Source organism: Ambystoma mexicanum, chromosome 10 (genome assembly GCF_040938575.1).
Source record: "Ambystoma mexicanum isolate Mex_15411 chromosome 10, UKY_AmexF1_1, whole genome shotgun sequence".
In the NCBI taxonomy this organism is placed as follows: domain Eukaryota; kingdom Metazoa; phylum Chordata; class Amphibia; order Caudata; family Ambystomatidae; genus Ambystoma; species Ambystoma mexicanum.
The window spans coordinates 1,364,810,034-1,364,829,005 of NC_090932.1; the positions used below are offsets into that span (position 1 = coordinate 1,364,810,034).

The 18,972-nt window shown below is 41.3% G+C and overlaps 1 protein-coding gene across 1 annotated transcript in view; it reads right to left on the bottom strand.

Moving 5' to 3' along the window:
* Positions 1-18,972, bottom strand: part of MYO18B (myosin XVIIIB) — a 1,784,667-nt gene that overhangs the window by 1,280,695 nt on the left and 485,000 nt on the right. The gene's annotated exons all lie outside the window — the stretch shown is intronic.

Below are 18,972 nucleotides of genomic sequence, written 5' to 3' on the forward strand. Positions count from 1 at the left end.
ATTATACGCCCAAACCCAGGAGTATCACAGCCTAATTACAGGATGCTTGTTTCTCTGGGTTACAGTGAGAGTGTAGTTACAATTCATACAGTGTGATGGGCTTACATATGCAAAGCAGGGTATGGGTAACACAGTTGATTCTTTGGATACAATGGGAAATCACAGGTTACTCTAGTATGGATTTGTTCACATTAATAGAGAGGTGAGGAGTACACTTAGGGGACAAGCAATCCAATGAAGAATGAAGGAGTAGGTCATGCGTAATCCAGGGTTGAGTCGTTCGAGTGGGAAGGGCCTACTACTAAACAGTGAGCGTTCTGTAATATGTTTGGGATGGCTTGTATAGCAATTCCAGCACATATGAGTGGAAACGATCACTACATTATGTATTGTTCTGCCACGTCACCAGCATCCCTAGGGCAGCCCTTCACCATGGTGTTTCCATTGACCATTGTCTGAGACACCCACCTCCCTTATCACGGAATCTGATCCCTTAATGACTTGCCTCCTCTCACAACTTTACTGACTTTGCGGATCCTGCCAGTGATTCATACTCCTGCCTCTCCATTGTGCCTTGTGCCGGCCCAACTACCCCTCAATTTAATAGTACCCTGTGGCTGCCGCACCTCACACAGTCTGCTCCAGTGCACGCGAAACTCCTAGCACTTACCTCCCTGCCTCGTCCCTTCTCTCTCTCTCTGCACTTGCACATTCTGAACGCTCACAAGGACTAGTAGGGCCGCCTCTTTCTTTCTCTTCATTGTTATTATATTTGCCTTTCATTCCCATGTTACCTCCCCATTGCCCTGTGAGCGCTTTGAAGCACAATGTACTTGATGTATAAGCGCCCTACAAATGCACAATTATATAAATAAAATAATAAAAACGTTATATCCCATGAGAGAGGGTATGATTGGCTCTGGTAACTTTGTTAAAAGCCCCTGCATTTCTTTGGGGCCTTTCACTCGGTCGTCTAGACCCGTAATGCATGGGTCAGCCATCATGGAGGGTCTATAAAACTGTACCTGCACTTGTGCACGCTTGGTGCTAAATGGATCAATCATATATTGCTTATACTCATTGAGCTATGACCTCCACAACCAGGCAGGAAGTTTTAGGGGAGACCTCACTCTTGAATAACTCAGAGGTACCAACACTGCCCTGTCCTTCTGGATATATTACGTGCTACGCAACCCACCTTTTCATAATGCCCTCTTACATCATTTAATAATGTTGAGTTGGGTGAATAGGTTTGCCCCACTATTTCTCTCTGCTGTAATTGCCTTTTGTAACACCTTCCTCACCAGGTAATTCTCCCCAGAGTTTATGGAGCTAAAGAGAAGTCTCTGCTTTCAAATGTGATGTTCTTCCGGTTCCTGGGGCGAATACAAAGACATGTTTTAATCGCCTCTCTCTTTTCAAGATACTTACCAGAGTACTGATGTGCATAAATGCTGTGCCACAGTAGGGACAGTGCCTGTGTCATTCCCAGGTTAGGAATGTCCTAAAGGAGACCATGGTTTGCTTCATTGTAACCCCCAAGACGCTTGTCACAACGTCATTTTGCGTGCCTGGGTTCATTACGAGCTGTCTGATCCCACAGAAAGTTGCTTGCTTTTGTCCTGCGCAAAGACCCCTAAATTAGAATAAAGCCATGTGATGGGGAGAGGGCAAGAAGCAATTCTCCTGCAACGATACAACAGGAGGTTGGTGTGGCAATGGAGGGCATACAGTAAGAGAACTGGTGGCAGGGGGGCAAGATGTGCTGGCAAACCTTTGCGTGTAACTGGAGCAGCACAGAAGGAAGGCTGGAGTATGAAAATGTCTACAGACCCTCGTGACATCTGGTCTGGATGCCCACCATGAAGGTTATTGTAAGGGAATGAGATGGAAACTTGATATCAATGGTGGCAAATTGAGACGCGTCCCTGGTAAATTGAGTAACATTCCTGGTTCAATGGGCACCAGAAGCAGTTAGAAACTCAGTGTATTTGATAATCTCGATATAGCCCAGTTTTATGATGGCACCAACCTATGTTTTATTCCCTTGAAAATGAATCATGAATCTGTAATTTGGGGGCTTGCTGAACATTTAAATTGTCATTTAAAGCAAAGTGTGTCTACTTCATGTGCAATTTGCACAATCTTCTGATACTTACGCATAGAGGTACATTTCCCTAGGGGACTGTGGTGAAGATTTAAATACACGATTTTAGCATTTACTCTCTGGTTCCTATATGGCTGAAATAGCTCTTATTTTTTACTGAATCATTTGGCCACTCACCCACCCATCTTCTGTCAAGAGGTTTGGCTCACAAGCGGTGTTTGCTTGCTCATATTATCTGTTAAATTGAGGAAGAGATGGCAGTGAATGAGCCCTTCATTTGCACTCATTCTGGTGACACCCCACTGGTCCAATTCTACCCTCCGGAGGCTGAACTCTATTTACCAGAATACCTTGTCTGATGTCCCATAACTTATTTCTTTTGGTGTCTGCCATTATAGGACTGCCCGTACCTAGCTTGCCTATCAGTCTATTTGGTAGACTGTGTTTAAAGACATTTAACAATCCATCACTATTAATCGATTAGAGCTCTGAGGCACATATTTAAAGACATGTTTAAATATGTTTGGTATGAACATAATCCTATCAAACCATGCTATGAGTGATTCTCCCTACTTTAATATATTCCACCAGACAGCAATTATTCTGCTGCAAGCCATTTCAAGGCAGGCATGTAGGGTCCCACAAGCTGATCACTATAGATGTTACACAGCCACCGTAGTGGCTGTGTAGTTATGGTTAAGTTGCAGTTTTCATAGGAAGAGCACTTTTTGGGCGGCCTATAACTCTGCTCCCCCTGGACGCATCCTCTGCAAACTTTGCAAAAAAAGTATATGGGCTACTCTGAATTTGCAAAGTTTGGTCCAGGGGGGGAAAAGTTATAGGGGCGTTCCCAAAACGTCTTTTCTTCCCATAGAGTGAATGGGGGAAAAACTTTGCGCATGCCTACAGGCCAAACCGCTGGACGGATTTTGACCAAATTTGCGGCAGGGGCTTGGTCCTGAAAGCGTGCTTTTGCATATTTGGTGACAATCCGTCCAGTAGTTTCCTTTAAAACAAACCAAAATTTGTTCTAAAAAAATTTGTGGTATCTATGTCCGCTCCGCGGTCACACTTCCCTGTTCGCTACGCGGACAAGAAACCGATTGGCTAATCCATAGCGTCATGTCCGCGGACATGTGGCACTTTCACTGATTGGATGTGGAACAGCGTGAAGTGCGTCCGATTTCTTCGCTGCCCCCGCCATCTTTTGTTCATGTTCTGGTGTACACGGACATCGCCGCTAACACATACAAAACAAGACACCAATGCACTTGTTATACTTATGAAATAATGTTCCCAAAAGTGGGCTTTAATTAGGTTGGGATGGAAAGTGGCAGCGGAAACTCAAAAAGTGGTGTTTGCCTACAGTTGCCACCAAATTCATACAGTAAAGTGGAAGTTGGTGCTCAATGTACGGCGACCAATGCCTGCGTCTGTGTTAAAATGTTTTCAGATTAATATTGAAGTCAGACTGGCGTCCTACGTTTTGAAATCTGAGGCCGCCAAGTGGAGTGTTTGAGGGAAACAGCGGTTCTGGAGGCGTATGGGAGCTCTCATGATTGGATTCTCATATGTTGTTGTAAAGTGAGAATGTATTTGCCTTCTGAATGAAGGTCAGTTGATTTGATTTTTTGGTTGCGAGCTCAGTAGGCCCACGCATCCAAGGCAATCCATAAGGGCCAATTGTTTTTTGACCTTGAGGGAAAGGGAAACTTCAAAAGCTATGCAAGGAATGAGAGCTTGTGAAAAAATATGATTTGATAAGGTTATGTTTTAAAAACATTTGTAAGGAACATGAAATATCAATTCACAAAGATTCTTTGGTGCGGACACATTGCTGTCTGACTTGGCCAAAAACAATGGAGGCAATAAACATCATGTAGTTTAATTTTGACAACTCTACACCGACCCGCGTTTAAATTTTATATTACCAGGACACTAATTGTGACAATATAACTGAAGTATTATCTTTTTGCACAGTTGTAATTTTCCTCCAATAACAGAGAGTGCAGATTGTCCACGTTTGCAGGCTATGACTAGAGTCACCCTTGTTGACCGTTATTACTTTTTCTTTGAAATGTTATGCTTGCCCACATAGCTTTGTGTATCAGTTTGCACGTTCTTTTGGTCTTGTGTAAAATCAAGACATGTAATTTTTCTTGCTTGTCCATTCATTTTGGCTTCATAGCTGAATTACCATCTCACTGTGTAGTTGCCCTTTTTTTAAACCTTACGGCGAGTGCTGATTCTCTGCATTTGCAGCCAGTCAGTATATGTACCCATGGTCAACGCTAATATTTCCTTAAAATGTCATGTTTTCCCACTTCGATTTGTGTACTACTTTCCACAATCTTTGTGCCTTTTTTGGAATGATTTGCTAAAGGTTGGGTATTGACACAGATTCTCTCTAACGTGTTCCGCCTAGCTACATCTGGCCGTACTGTGCGTGCCATGATTTCCAGATGCCGAGTGACGGCTTCTTTCAACGCCAGATGCAACTGCTTGTGACCGGCTGCCTGTCCATAACAGTGTTCTGGGATGACCGGGCAGGGCCCCTTTGGCCCTACGCTGAACTAGCCATTAGGAGTAAAATAACATCATTTATGGTGGTGTAGGGCAAAGGTCATGGCGCCGTCTTGGAAATAACTGTGCAAACAAAGCGGGTGCTTTAACAGAAACGCATAGTTTGTGTATGGGAAAATAACTATGTGTGCCTCGCCATGAACATTTCAGTGACGCCCTTAGAACCATTGTTACAATTTAATTGAAAATGGGATTAGTCCGATGGTCTCTGACAGTTGTTTGTTAAATAAAACTACTTTACAAATTCTAAAATGTTAACGGTTTCTTTTAAAATCCAGTGTATCATTTCAAAATGTAAGGTACCACGTTGTACGTCGCTGTATGTTTATTTACAGGTTCTGCGTCACGGCACATACTTTTGCTTTTTGGAGGCTGTCATGGAAAGCGAAGAGGGGCAATGTATGGAAAACCGCCTTCCCTTTCTATAGTGGCCATCTTAAAAAGGATTTTGTTTTGTACGTCGCTGTATGTTTATTTACAAGTTCTGCGTCACGGCACATACATTTGCTTTTTGGAAGCTGTCATGGAAAGCGAAGAGGGGCAATGTATGGAACAACCGCCTTCCCTTTCTATAGTGGCCATCTTGAAAAAGGATTTTGTTTTGTAATCGCTGTATGTTTATGTACAGGTTCTGCATCACGGCACGTACTTTTGCTTTTTGCAGGCTGCCATGGAAAGCGAAGAGGGGCCATGTATGGAACAACCGCCTTCCCTTTCGATTTTGGCCATCTTGAAAAAGGATTTTGTTTTGTAATCCTTCCCACCACAAATCTATACTATTATTGGCAAATCTTATTGCGTCTATGTCCTTTACTAAGAAATATAAAGTACATGGAGTGTATGCGATTTTTTGTTTTAATATACTTACACTGTGAAAGGTGGTTCTTAACGCAACATTTACTTTGTTAACAGATGGCTTTCTTTTTTGGTAGGACAGCTAATAAGGCCATTTGCGAATGGAAATGCGGAAAGAGGCATCTAACAGTAATATGGGGGTAGGTGGACGGCGCAAAAATATTGTGCGTTTGTTATTTGTAAGGTTGGGGTAGTGTTTGCCATGTTCCTTCATTACAGCAGTGCTGCTGTTTCTTGGGGAGGAGGGATGGCCTTAGCTGCTGTCATTTTCAGATAACTAGAACTTTTGCTAAACGTATGTAATGTGTACTACATTGTTAATGGCTGACTACCAATACGTGTTGGCGCTGTGGAAGGGAAATGTTGCAGGTGGACGTTCCTACATCAATATAAAATCGGTTTCCACACTGTCCACGAGGCAAACATCTTACTGTTAAGTGTTTACGGATTCTGGGACACCTTACCGTGCTGTACACCGGCATATTGTCATGTGGTATTCTCCGCAAGGTGTGTAAATAAGTCAGAAGTTACTTTACATTATGGTTACGTGCCACTACTATAAACCGATGATCTTTACCAAAAAAACTTTGCAAAAGGGACGGTATGGTTAAATTGCCTTACTAAAAACCAGTAAAATTCACTAAAAAAAACTTTGTTAAGGGGATGTTATGGTTAAGCTGCGTTACTAAAAACCTGTGAAATTCACTAAAAAAAACTTCATAAACGTGACATTATGGTTCAAAGTAAAGCCGAAAACCCCTGAAATTCGCCAGTTATGGTAGGCTAAGCAACCATAACTGCCTGCACCACCTCGCACTGCTAACACTAACACCCAGGACATCAAAGATGACATCACAAATGTCATTGATGACATCACTGATGACATCACATGTGCATTTACTTTTCAGACAAGGGGTTGTGAATGTAATTTTAAAAAAAAAGTATCAGGGATTATCGGGATATGTGTAATAAAGTACATACTTCATCACACAATGTAGTGTTCTAAAGAAAATTCCATTGCAGTGTTCTTTCTAGTACAGAAACCTACTCATACAGAAATGTAGGTATTGGCTGCAGCATACACCACAGAGGTGCTATCGTTGTACTTTCCAAAGTTGTATAATAAAAACATGAATGTTTCTGTATCACACTTTTCTGGTCTGTGAAACATGTACTAAGTTGTTAATAATACATCACTTACTACATATTTCTAGTAATACACACAAAACATAAATAGACTACAATGCATACAAAGATGGGGCTTATATATGGAGAGTAAAGTAAGCATAGAAGAGTCAGTATCATTACCCACTGTGTATAATCTACATGATTCTATTCACACACAAAAATGATTGCTTTGTTTCAGGCCTGCTTCTTCCGCTATATATGTACATCAAAAGATGCAATTCAATTCTAAGGAAAGTAGTGTAAGAACATTTGAGAATAGCAATATCTATTAATGTAATACCCTTTGAAAGTGAAGTTTTTGACTGTCAGTAAATAAACCCTCCTGGCCTAAATATGGCAGTGAACAAAAAGTAAGGGGCTACACATGTGATGTCATCAGTGATGTCATCAATGACATTTGTGATGACATCTTTGATGTCCTGGGTGTTAGTGTTAGCAGTGCACAGTGGTGTGGGCAGTTATGGTTGCTTAACCTACCATAAGTGGCGAATTTCAGGGGTTTTTCGGTTTTACTTTGAACCATAATGTCACGTTTATAAAGTTATTTTTAGTGAATTTCACAGGTTTTTAGTAATATACATATATATATATATATTTTCAAAAAAAGAAAAAAAGCCCTAAAACAGGGCAAGAGTCGATGGATTGCACTCCCAAGAGCAGCTGAGAAACGAAATCCAGTCTCAGAAAGGAAAAGGCATGAAAGCAAGTCCAGGCAGCACAAATGTTTCTTTATTGATAAAAAGGTGCAGCAAAAAGGGAAAGCCTGGATACAAAACGACGCGTTTCGCGGTACACTGACCGCTTGTTCACGTAGGTAGGGTGTTTCATGGAAGAAGGACTTCTTATATATGCTTTAATAACCTCTATGATACAAGTGCATAGAATGTCCCCATTCACGAGGTGGTACAAATTGATGAACACATGGCAGCCATCTTAGAACATTCAAAGCACTGCAACATGCAGTGTATTAAATAAAATAAAATAAAATAAAAACACATTGTTGGTGTCAATACATCAACCAAATATTATATGATGAAGAATATAGCAACAATTGCACAGATGTGCTGGCTGCGAGGACTGTGGAGGAAAATGGCAAAAAGAAAAATGGCAAAAAGAAAACCTCAGGTACATAACGAGTGTCTAATGAAAAAATATATATAAAAAAGGATGTATAAATATATATAAATACACATTGTCCAAAATAAACGTGTGTTTTCCAATGATATGTCTGTCAACAAAGGCTGGTACCCAAGATAAAAATAAAGTAAAAAAATAATGCCATTCTAGGGCAACCGCCAAATATGACGAGCCCTGCCTTGTAGGTCTGTCCACGTTATAACGTCTGAAACAGCCATTACCTCAACGGTGTCCAAGCAGCCCCACAACATGATGTGTTTACTAGACAAAAGTGTCCAACGTTAGTCTCGAATAAACAAAGATATATAGTCATGTAGGTCTAAGTTTACGCATACATATGTGAGGTGTAATACAAATCGAACATAATAATGCAGTCTTGAGACAATATAAAGTGCTTAGTGCTTTAGCAGCAATGTAAAGTGCTAAGTGCTTTAGCAGCAAATTTAAAGTGCTTAGTGCAATAGCAGCAGTTGTTAAAATGCATAATATTTAGCAGCAAAATAGGGAAAAAGTTTAAAGGAGAGAAATGTCCAGACAACAGCAATGATAGAATGCACAGTGCTCTACGTCCATGGATGCACAAATATGTTCCTAAATGTGTGGTGCATATACTAAGTCACATAATACGATTGAACAATCAAATAGATAAAAGAATGAAAGTCAATAAATATATATATCTCACAAATAGATAAAATAACAATGCGACTGGAACAACAGAAAAACGTGCATCCATGGACGGCTGTAAAGTAGACAACAAATTTATCCCCAATAAAGTGCAAGTGCAAAAAACTTTACTTAAAATTACCTACCATGAATGGTAAACTATTCCCTATAAAAAAATCCTCAAGACCCTTTCCGCTCGATGAGCCCAGCAAGGAAAATAACATCACTGGGAAATTATTACCTTAAAAAGACTACATACCAAGCTACAAATAATCAATCGACAATGAGACAATGTGAGACAAAAAGACAAGATATGGGGACAGAGTAAAAAAGCAAATGAGAAGCCTAAAACCAAGCTATACAAAAATATTGATCAAAGTGATAAATATCAATGGAAAATACCCTCCTAAAAATCATGTTAAAAACAATCATATGCAATATATGCTTCACAATCATTTGGAGAAAGAACCTGTAAGATGCATCAATAAAAAAGAAGAAGAAAGAAGAGTTAATGTACATTAATACATAAGAGTGTGGACCGGAATGGAAAAGTATTCAAATATTAAACACACAAGGGGTCACTCTTGAACATTGCAGGTACCTAGTATTGCATAAAGGTGCAAGAAAATTCACAAAGTATATTTAATTGGTACCTAAAAACGTATATAACTCTTCATCAAGATTGTGGCCCCTGGGTTTTTTTGTTTCAAGGTCGAGAATGGACCTAGTTTCCAGTTGTCTTAACATTAACTCCCGGTTACCACCTCTGGGTGATTTAGGCACTGTCAGAATACCAAAGAAGGAAAAGCCCTTCAATTTACCTTCATGTTGAGACTGAAAATGCAGAGCCATCGGATAGTTGGGATCAACATTTCTTATGGCTCTTATGTGTTGCAGCATTCTCAGCTTCAATTTACCCTTTGTACTGCCCACATACCACATATTGCAAGGGCAATTCAAAACATAGACCACAAATTCTGTATCGCAAGTGATTCTGGATGCGATTTAAACATTGTTACCCAGGATAGGATGTATATAACATGTCTTGTTGACTGCATAAGTGCAGGCTTTACATTTGGAACACTTATGAAAGCCTCGTGGTTTGGTGTTTAACCAACCATCGGTCAATGCATTGTCAATAGGCCTCATAAAGCTGGGAACTAAGGTATCCCTAAATGAGGTAGATCTGCGAAAAGTAATATTAATGCGATCTCCCAAAATAGTATTTAAATGCTCATCTGATTTAAGGATATGCCAATGACGTTGCATGACTTGTCGAATCTTGTGGGCACCCTCACCATAAGTCAAGATAAGACGAGTCTCACTGGTGTCTGTGGTTCTATGTTCAGGGATGTCAGCTGACAAAAGTAGAGAGCGATCAATCGCTCTAGCTTTATGGAAGGCTCTCTCCAACACTTTTTTATACATATATATATATATATACAGCATAAATCCTTTCCCTGCAACTGCCATCCATCATTCATGGATGCCTTTGGGCTCTGGCGCACAACAAATAAATACAACACAAATTCATACTATGGATAGGCAAAGCTTTGCTCTCTTTTAGAGTTCCTGCAGCAGTGTGTAGGGGGGCCCTGGTGAAAGTACATCAAAGTGAAGTCTCTGTTAAGGAATACAGCATTCTGTAAGTTACAGCCAAAAGCCATTTGCTGGTTATAAAAATATGTATCCAACCCGAATGGTTGTTTCAAAGAGGTTTGATAGGTTTTGAGCATTTTTATTTTTTTGCAATGTAAATCTTTTGTCATTAAAATGGCTCACAATATACCATATTCCTTAAAAATATTTAAGTACTGAATTGTTTGCCCAACAAATGGTGTACCACTATTTGTGTACCATGCACATTTGGGGTCACAGACTGCAAGATTTTGCAGAATTGCTGTACAAACAACAAAAAATCACCTGCATACTGTAGAATAAAAAAGCCTACTGATTCATGTTTGGTCAAGGAATTGTTTGTATTAGTCCAACTGGGATGCAGGGATTTGCTCATTGGATGGCCTCAAAGGCTGTTTGCTATGTTGCTCGATGTTCATAGGAACAGAGGGGCAGCGCAAACAACATATCAAACCCAATCTCCCTTTAGATACCAGGGTATCTGCAATGCTTTTCTCCCTGACTGAATTCTTACTGCTGACAACAGCCATGAAAACCCTGACATTCAGGCCTCGCTGCCCGCTATGGAGCTCGAGGCATCAAACACCACCTAGCCACCTGCTCCAAATCCCTTGGGCTTTACATCGACAGACACCACTCCTTCATGGAGCACATAGCCAGGCAGACATACAAGGCTCTGTACCTACTTTCCCTCTTGCAGAAAATCAAGCCCTTCATCCCTGCAAACAACTTCAGATATGCTGTTCAACTATTAGTCCTCTCCTGCCTGGATGGTGGCAATGCACACCCAAAGAGCCTTCCAGAAACCACCCTGGTGCCCCAGAGCTGTGTCCTACAAACTTCAGGATGACTCATCAAAGTACTCCTTAAATTTGGCCACATCACACAGTCCATAATCAAAGTTCACCGTCTGACTCTCCACACAGATATCATCTTCATAGCCTGGTGCATCATCTACAAGTCCCACCTTGTTGAGAAGCCCAGCATCTCTGGAAGTCTAAGATCCACCAGGATCAAGAACATGTGCAGACTTGAACTCTGCTGGTGCAGGAAGGACAGAACCAGGAGACAGGCCTGCCTTGACTATCACCCCAGACTCTGGAAACTCCTCCCCATCAAAACCAAATGTGCCGTCTCACTTCTCCATTTTAGGAAGGATCTGAAGACCCTCCTTTTAAAGGAATAGCTCCTCCTTAACACCTAGGTCCACACCACCTCCATGCTGCCAAATAGCCTTCCACCCCCTTTGTTATCGCCATGCTCCCTTGCGTTGATCTATTGTGATCTGCATCCCTCGTCATGTACTTCCCTATGTAACTTTTAAGGCGCAGGTTGCTTCCAGAAGATAGGTCTATGGTATGCTCAATAAACATTCCGATAGCAGTAATAATAATAATAATAATAATAATAATAATAATAATAATAATAATAATAATAATAATAATAATAATAATAATAATAATAATACTCATAAAAATAATTCTGTCCTGCTCTAAAGGGCAGGCCTGGAGCTGCTGAACAGAAGCAAAAGGATACATTTTGAGCATATTTTGTTTTACCTTACCCCTCAACAGGTGGTCAGTGTACTCCAGTTGTTATGGGATAGGGCAAAGGTGGGCAGCCTCTTCTCTGTCAGTGACCTCAAGTCTCTCCTGCTGACGGGCATGGCCCAGTCAGTGCTAACAGGGGGTGAACGTTTGGGGGCACTGGAGAGAAATGGGTTTGCAGTCAGTTGTGTTGGAGCAGACTTCCATTTGTTTAGTGCTTGCTGATGCCTACTTACGACACATAATCAATTGCATTAGTTAATATTAGGCATTCTTGCAGTATTTCGTTCTGTAGTCGGTGGTTATTTGAGTATGTGTGCACTGCAACTGCTGCTGCAAATAATTACTGTAAAATAAGAGATTCTTAATTTGCGTTGTTGAATGGCCAGTGTTTTGTCGAGGTGCACGTGCGTGTGTGTATGTTTGTGTGTGTGTTTATGTATGTTTGTTTTTAAGACTGTGGCAGTGGCCACTGTAGCAAACAGGTGCACCATAATTTGCTGGGCATATTTTAAAGCCCATCCTGGTTATGAATTTTGGATGCACATTAAAATGCACAGACATGCCCCCTTGTGCACATGTGCCAAGGATATCTGAATGTGTACGTCTATGATGTGCAGACTCAGATACCTTTTGTGAATAGAGCACATTGCTAGTGAGATGCACTAGCATAACTCAACACTTGTGCAAAAACACCTTTAAGAAACAGCACCATACTGTCTTTATATTTCTGTATGAGTCCCGTCAGAATCTGATCTCTGTGCAAAGTCCCCCATTGAACCAGCATTCAAACAGTGGTTGATAAAGAGAGAAGGCCTTTCTGAACATTGTCTATGTCTAGAAATGCATCTCTTCTCCTTTCGTCCCATTGATCACTGTCATGCCAACAGCTAAATCTTCCTCTCTTCTCCAATGCCAATCGACTGGTCAGGGGATCAAGCTTTCCCCTCCAACTGTTGCATATATGGGTCCGTGCACGGTGGACCAAGGCAAGCAGTGGTAGAAGTATACCAAAAAAGTAGTGGTACTGTGACTCCGGCGGGGGACAGAGTAGGACGGAAGGGAGCAACGTATAGCACATTTTCAAGGATTGCAGTCATGCTGGTGTACAGCCAATTGAGTTGAAACTGATTTCAGTTTAGCTGTAACTGATATCCGGTGGTAAAGTGGAGAAGTGTGCTTTAACTTAAAAAAGAACAGCTCGGAATGGGGAAAATGGTTGCAAAATGTAGTGGAGCTTTAAACAGTAAAATAAAAGATAATAAAACACTGCTCCCAACCGTTCCCTCTCACTTCGACCACTGACAAGCTAAAGCCCATTACATTGGCGTGTTGTCATCTGTAATTCATTTACTGCTACATTCATAAGAAAGACGCAACCCGCATATCGTAAACAGATGTTTGGGTACCAACCACACTGCCACCAAAGTAACTCTTGCTCATCTTGAGACGCGTCACGTAACATCTCATTGGCTCACTCTTTTTGATCACTCACGCAACCAATACTAGCCAAGGATTCATCCTCACACAATACACCAACACGCCACAGATAGTTTCTGCCTGTAGCCTATTGCTAAAATGTCTGGACAGTCCTCTGTCATTGTGAATGCAATGTATGCAATATTTTAGACTAGGCTGTACCCAAAACTCAGTTAGATTCAGCAATGCACTACTGAATGGTCACCACAGTGGAAGTTTAGTTTGTTTGTAAATACCAAATAACATAACACAACATGCTATGACAAGGAGTTGACATTCTTTTTTTTTCACTACCAATGGCTCTGTAATTGCAGAGTGTGTTTGGTCTTTAGTGGAGGGCAAACACATCGTGAACTCCTCATTAACAGGGCCAGATGTATCAGCTTTGCCAGTGTTTTTTCCTATTATTTTCTCATCATGGGGGCCGACTTAAAGGCCAACATTTCCCAGCAGTTTCCTTGCTTGCCCTTTTAAAGCAGGTGCATATATAACACCTTCTCCTGTTCTTGTCGAGCAATGAAACAATCGTATCTGTGGTGCACACAGCTGTACCGAGGACAGCTCACACACAGCGGCGTGAAGAGTGGCGGATGCAAGGCAAGGCCTGCATGCTTTGTGAATTAGGATTTCCACATGTGGCACTACCGGTCATGTAAACACATGTGGCCTCATTATGAGACCGGCGCTAGCTCTGCTGGTAAAACGGAATCACTTTTTTTCTGGCGCCCGGGAATGGGCAATTACCGGGGCATTACAGCCAGTCCCGGTAATTACCCATTCCCGGGCGCCGGAAAAAAATGCTCCCCATTCCCATTCGAGCTAGGGCCCCATAGGGCTCAATGGGAATGGGGAGGCCGTATGAACTGGCACCATTCAGGAATGGTGCCGTTACACCTGACATGGTCTGCTCGTGGGTGCCGGTCTGCCCGCCATACCTGGCGGGCGAAAAGGCACCCGCGAGCAAAACTCGTAGTTTGCCGGTCCGGTAACAACGGTACCGGCAAGCTTACCGGTACCGTTGTTACTGGACCGGTTATGTTCCAGCTAAACTGTTTTACATGATTTTCTTTTTTTTATATGAAACTAGACAGATTAGCCCAATAAGGTTTGTGTTTAAAAAAAATATATACATAACAGCTCACAGTGCAGGTCTAATCAGCAAAAACTCAAAAGTCTGAAATTAAGAAATCCACTGCTTTCTAAATGGCCAATTAACCCCCATTTCTTTAGAATAGTGTTCATAAATGACTCAGACCTGGGCAATTTGAACACAATTAAAATAAATGGATGTAAGCCCTGAGCGCTTATTTGTAACTGAATCATCTTCATGGAGTCATCGTGCAAGGACACATGGCAAGGTCACAGGTGACGTGAAGCTCTGGGCAAGCACTCGCTGCAGAGAGCACAGAGAGAACCCACATATGCAATCTCACAACTTACATGAGCATCTAAGAGTTGTTTTATGACCAACTGCTCATGTATTTTTTAATTGTGTCGTTTTAATACCATAATCAGTCATTGCCTTAAAAATTACATCAGTCACATAAGTATTGGAATGTTACATCCATCCCAACAGGTAAGCGACATACAGGTCACATGTTCTCACTAAAACAAGAAATCTGCCTATCCAAGAAAAACATGGAAAGTAAAAAGCATCCCAACAAATTATGGCAAACAATGGATACAGCTCGATAGATATATTCATACTGTTGCCATCAACAGAGCCATGCCTCAGAAAGGAGCTGTAATATTAATAATGTCTGATCTTAAGAAGAAGTTTAATTTTAAATATTGTTTCCATTTGCATCAATTTTAAAGTGCAAAGAAGTAAACAAATTCCCCTTTGGGAATGTGAATTGCTATTTTTGATCTCTGAAAACCATTAAACTCCTGAGTGCCCCTCCATCAAAACTGTTCTTAAGGTCCTTAAGATAACATATAAAATTGTAGATGCCAGTGAAAAACCTCAAAGCAGAAAGAAATGCAGACAATGCATTGACTTGTCAATAACGAGACTTTGGGGGATGAGTTTCACTTAAAGGTTTGGTCACTCCTCCCACAGTTCCTCAATCAATCATCGATACGCTCGCTTATTAGGGAGATGTATCAGTTTAATTCTTAATCCCCTCTCCTTGTGAGACACCCAGCACTTTTTGATGGAATTCTGAACCCTTTTCTTGTTCTCCTGAATGAGTGGAGCCTTTTATCCCCTCATTCATTCTTGTTTGCTCTTACCATGGGAACTCTGTTCTGTATGTTTTACATTATGTTATGGAGTTTTGCTTTCCTCAATAGCTCTTAAAGGCATCTGTGTGCCACTTTTTCAGCACACAACACCCTATGTGCAGTGTTACTGACAGGCCCTTTGGATTCTCCTATTTATATTCTCTTATGTCCCTTAAAATCTACTGTTCTTAAGGAAAGAGGGATACTTTGTATGCTTCCTACATTTTTAGTTTGGAGAGATCAGCACACCAGTCCAATGGGAAGTGCTGAGAGGATACCTACTTCCCCCCTTCTGCTTCGGTAACCTTTTGGTCACAGTGACAACCTATGGGTATGGCTGGTGGTAGTGGACGTTTTCTACCAGATTTTGTGCGATTTTCCACTGCAGATTGCATTTGCTGCCCCAGTAATGCACAAAAGGGTCACCTATGTTCTAACCTTTCCTTTTTGCCATTTCTTGTATGGTTGTCATTTGGTCGCCCTTCTTCTACCATCCTGGGCGGGGGGAGGAGGGGTGGAATGTGATTTTAGTCTTGGGCAGGAACCCTTTGTGTGCCCACCAAGGCTCCAGTGTGTCTGTAAGGACAGGAAGCAGGGGAGGAGTTTGAAACTCCCATGTCCTTCCTCTGCTGTTGTGCCTGAATGGGACCAGTTCCCACTGGGGTGCTGGCTGTCCTGATTGGACATCTATCCACCCATTTCTGTAAATTGCAGGGAGAGTTTGCAGAAGAATGAATGGGAAATCCTGATGAAAGGTGAGATTGCTGAGGTAGAAAGCAAGTCGATCACTGGAACAGAAGAACTGAACAGAAGATGACCAGAGATGCCAGCAAACCCTTCCAGTAACCGCAAAGAGACCACTACTTTCATGACCCTGTTTTCTAATCAATAGAGGAGTTTCAAAGAGGACAACTCTTTCCCTTTGGCTAGTAGGGCCAACTAGCTACATAACGAGCTGAAGAATGAGCCATCACACGACATGCTGTGACCTTCCAGGGCTGCAAACCGCCAATTGCAGGGAACCTCTGACCCAATTTCAGTACATCATCTTCCAGTGAACCAATCCTCCCAGAACGTTGGTGAGCTCCAGTGGAACCTCTAGAGGCAAGATCCCCCACCTCAAAGTCCTCCCTCCAGTGCAGGACTTCAGAATCAAGGTGGATCGACCGAACAGTAACCGTTCACTGTTAGAGCTTGTAAAACGGCACCAAAACTGCAGACTGACATGTGAGACCAAATAATTCCTTGGTGAGGGTCCTTTCTCATGGCTGCTGCTGCTGCGCTCCTTTCGTCACCACGACCAAGGAACAGGAGACCAGGTCCATCGCTGCTGCACAGGAAATAATCCAGCTGTATATTCTTCAATACTCTTAAGGTATTATGGGGCTCAAGGTAGCATTTACCTCAAGTCGAATTGTCGCTCCTCTGTGACTGGATTGTCATACTAGTTGTTTGGGTGGTCACCCATACTCATTGCCCAGGCTTAATAGCTTGTTCACCTATATGGAGTTGCTTCCAAGGTCCCTACTAACTTTTTCATTCCACTAAAGCATTCTATTTAATTGTAACTGAAGTATCCTGTGAAACTTTGTCTTTTCTGCTGCTACATAAGACTTTGCACCCCTCCTCAACTGACATTGAACTCTTAACTAGTTAGGGAGTGGATCTGCTAAAGTATTAGACACACTGAAAAGTATTATAAAGTAATAGATTGCTGTTGCTAGTGCTGAATAACCCTTTTCCTTACAACAGAACATTGTCTGAGTGACTTTACAAATGAACGGAACTGTCGTTTAACCATGCTCATGGCTGGTGGAAGCCACTACTACTTAAGCAGTGGAACATCCATTTAACTGTGCTCATTGCTGGTGCAAGCCACTACTATTGAAGCAGTCACCTAAAAAAGAGTTGCTTATGTTTTCTATTTGTGTTGGCTAGTCTAAAATAGTATTTACTTACCTTGCCTTGTGTATATAAAATACATGTATATTTTATTATAACTACAAGTGTGTGAGAGTTTCTCCGAGCTAATGTTTTTACTGGGTTCATTGTATTTACCTACAGCGCACATCCTCCTCATTAGATAAGTCTGGCTGATCTGTCATTCGACCAAACCTTTGGGCAGTACCGACATGTATTAAGAGTTGGGGACTGAATACCAAGGGATAGTTTTATAGAGTCTCACTTGCTGGTAGACATTAGGAAAACTCCCCTAACAACGCCCCACACCTCATGTGGGTTTATTGTACACCTGCATTTGATGGAGCACAATTTACACTGTAACACTGTGACCAAGCCTTGTTGCCGAGGGGCAAGTCGTGGGAATGGAAAGTCACACCTTTTATGTTCAAATAGTCTCACAGCACAAACCGTTGCACATACTATGGCTGCTGATTCATGGAGCCGGCATAGAAAAAAAGGCTCTCTCAGTGCCTTTGTACAATCACAGTCCCATGGAAAGACAAATGATTTTCTTGCCTGCAATGAGTATCAGCACATCATTTTACAGTTCCTTGTAGAATCTCTTTTTCAAGGATATAATTTCTCAAAGAAATAAAAAAGCAGTCAATGAAGTCATTTAAATATCTGTATTAACATCTCATTTTAGAAATGGATCACTTTTATTGAATAGCCAGCATTAGATACCAGTAACATGAATAGGTAGAAGAAAAAACATGAGAACTAATATCTACCAATGTTTTCAGTGTACAAGATGGGAGAAGTATATTATTTTTCCACGTTAAAATGAAGATACTTTTCTGCTGGCATTTCTTACAGATCTATTGAGGTTGAATGTAAATAGGTGCTTGGTGTAGTGGTGTGAATGGTTGTAAGGCTAAACTTTTTTATTTTAGTGCTTACTCCGAGATCTGCAATGGAAGGGTCCATTTCACATTTTTTCCTTAGAATGTTGGCCAATTATTGATCACCATATGGCAAATGGATTAGTATGGCATTGCTGAAAATCACTGGACAATATGTGTACAAAGATGCATTTGTAAATCACGCACCTTCAAGATCAGCATATGACTATTCAAAAAGACTAGTACCGGTGGGTGTCAAAAGAAACCATAATTTGGCAAAGTAATACAGTGGGACAAGCATGCTCGCAGGCAGTACCTGTTGAAGAATATAGATTGTTCCTAATAATAACAATATTGAAAACAAAATGAGAACCCGGTTTACCAATTACTTTTATTAGGGCTTCACAAGTGTGTGTCTCCATTGGCATTTGATAAATGACACCCATTAGCACAAGCCATGAAACTACTCTGTTTTGCAATTCTGTAAATGGGCTGTGAACAGCATAATAAATAAATTAATTAATAAGTACACCCTCACAGGTGTGTGGTCCCCCTAAAATCATGAACATTATCTTGCCCCATGCCCTTAAAAACAAATTCTACAATTTCCTAATTTAGCAAAAACTGCATTCAATCACATTTGTTCCATCACTGATATTCTACATTGTGGCAATTATAAGTTCTACCCGTGCACAGCTTTACAAGTGGAAACACAAGGTATGCTATTTGCTAATTAAAGAAACCC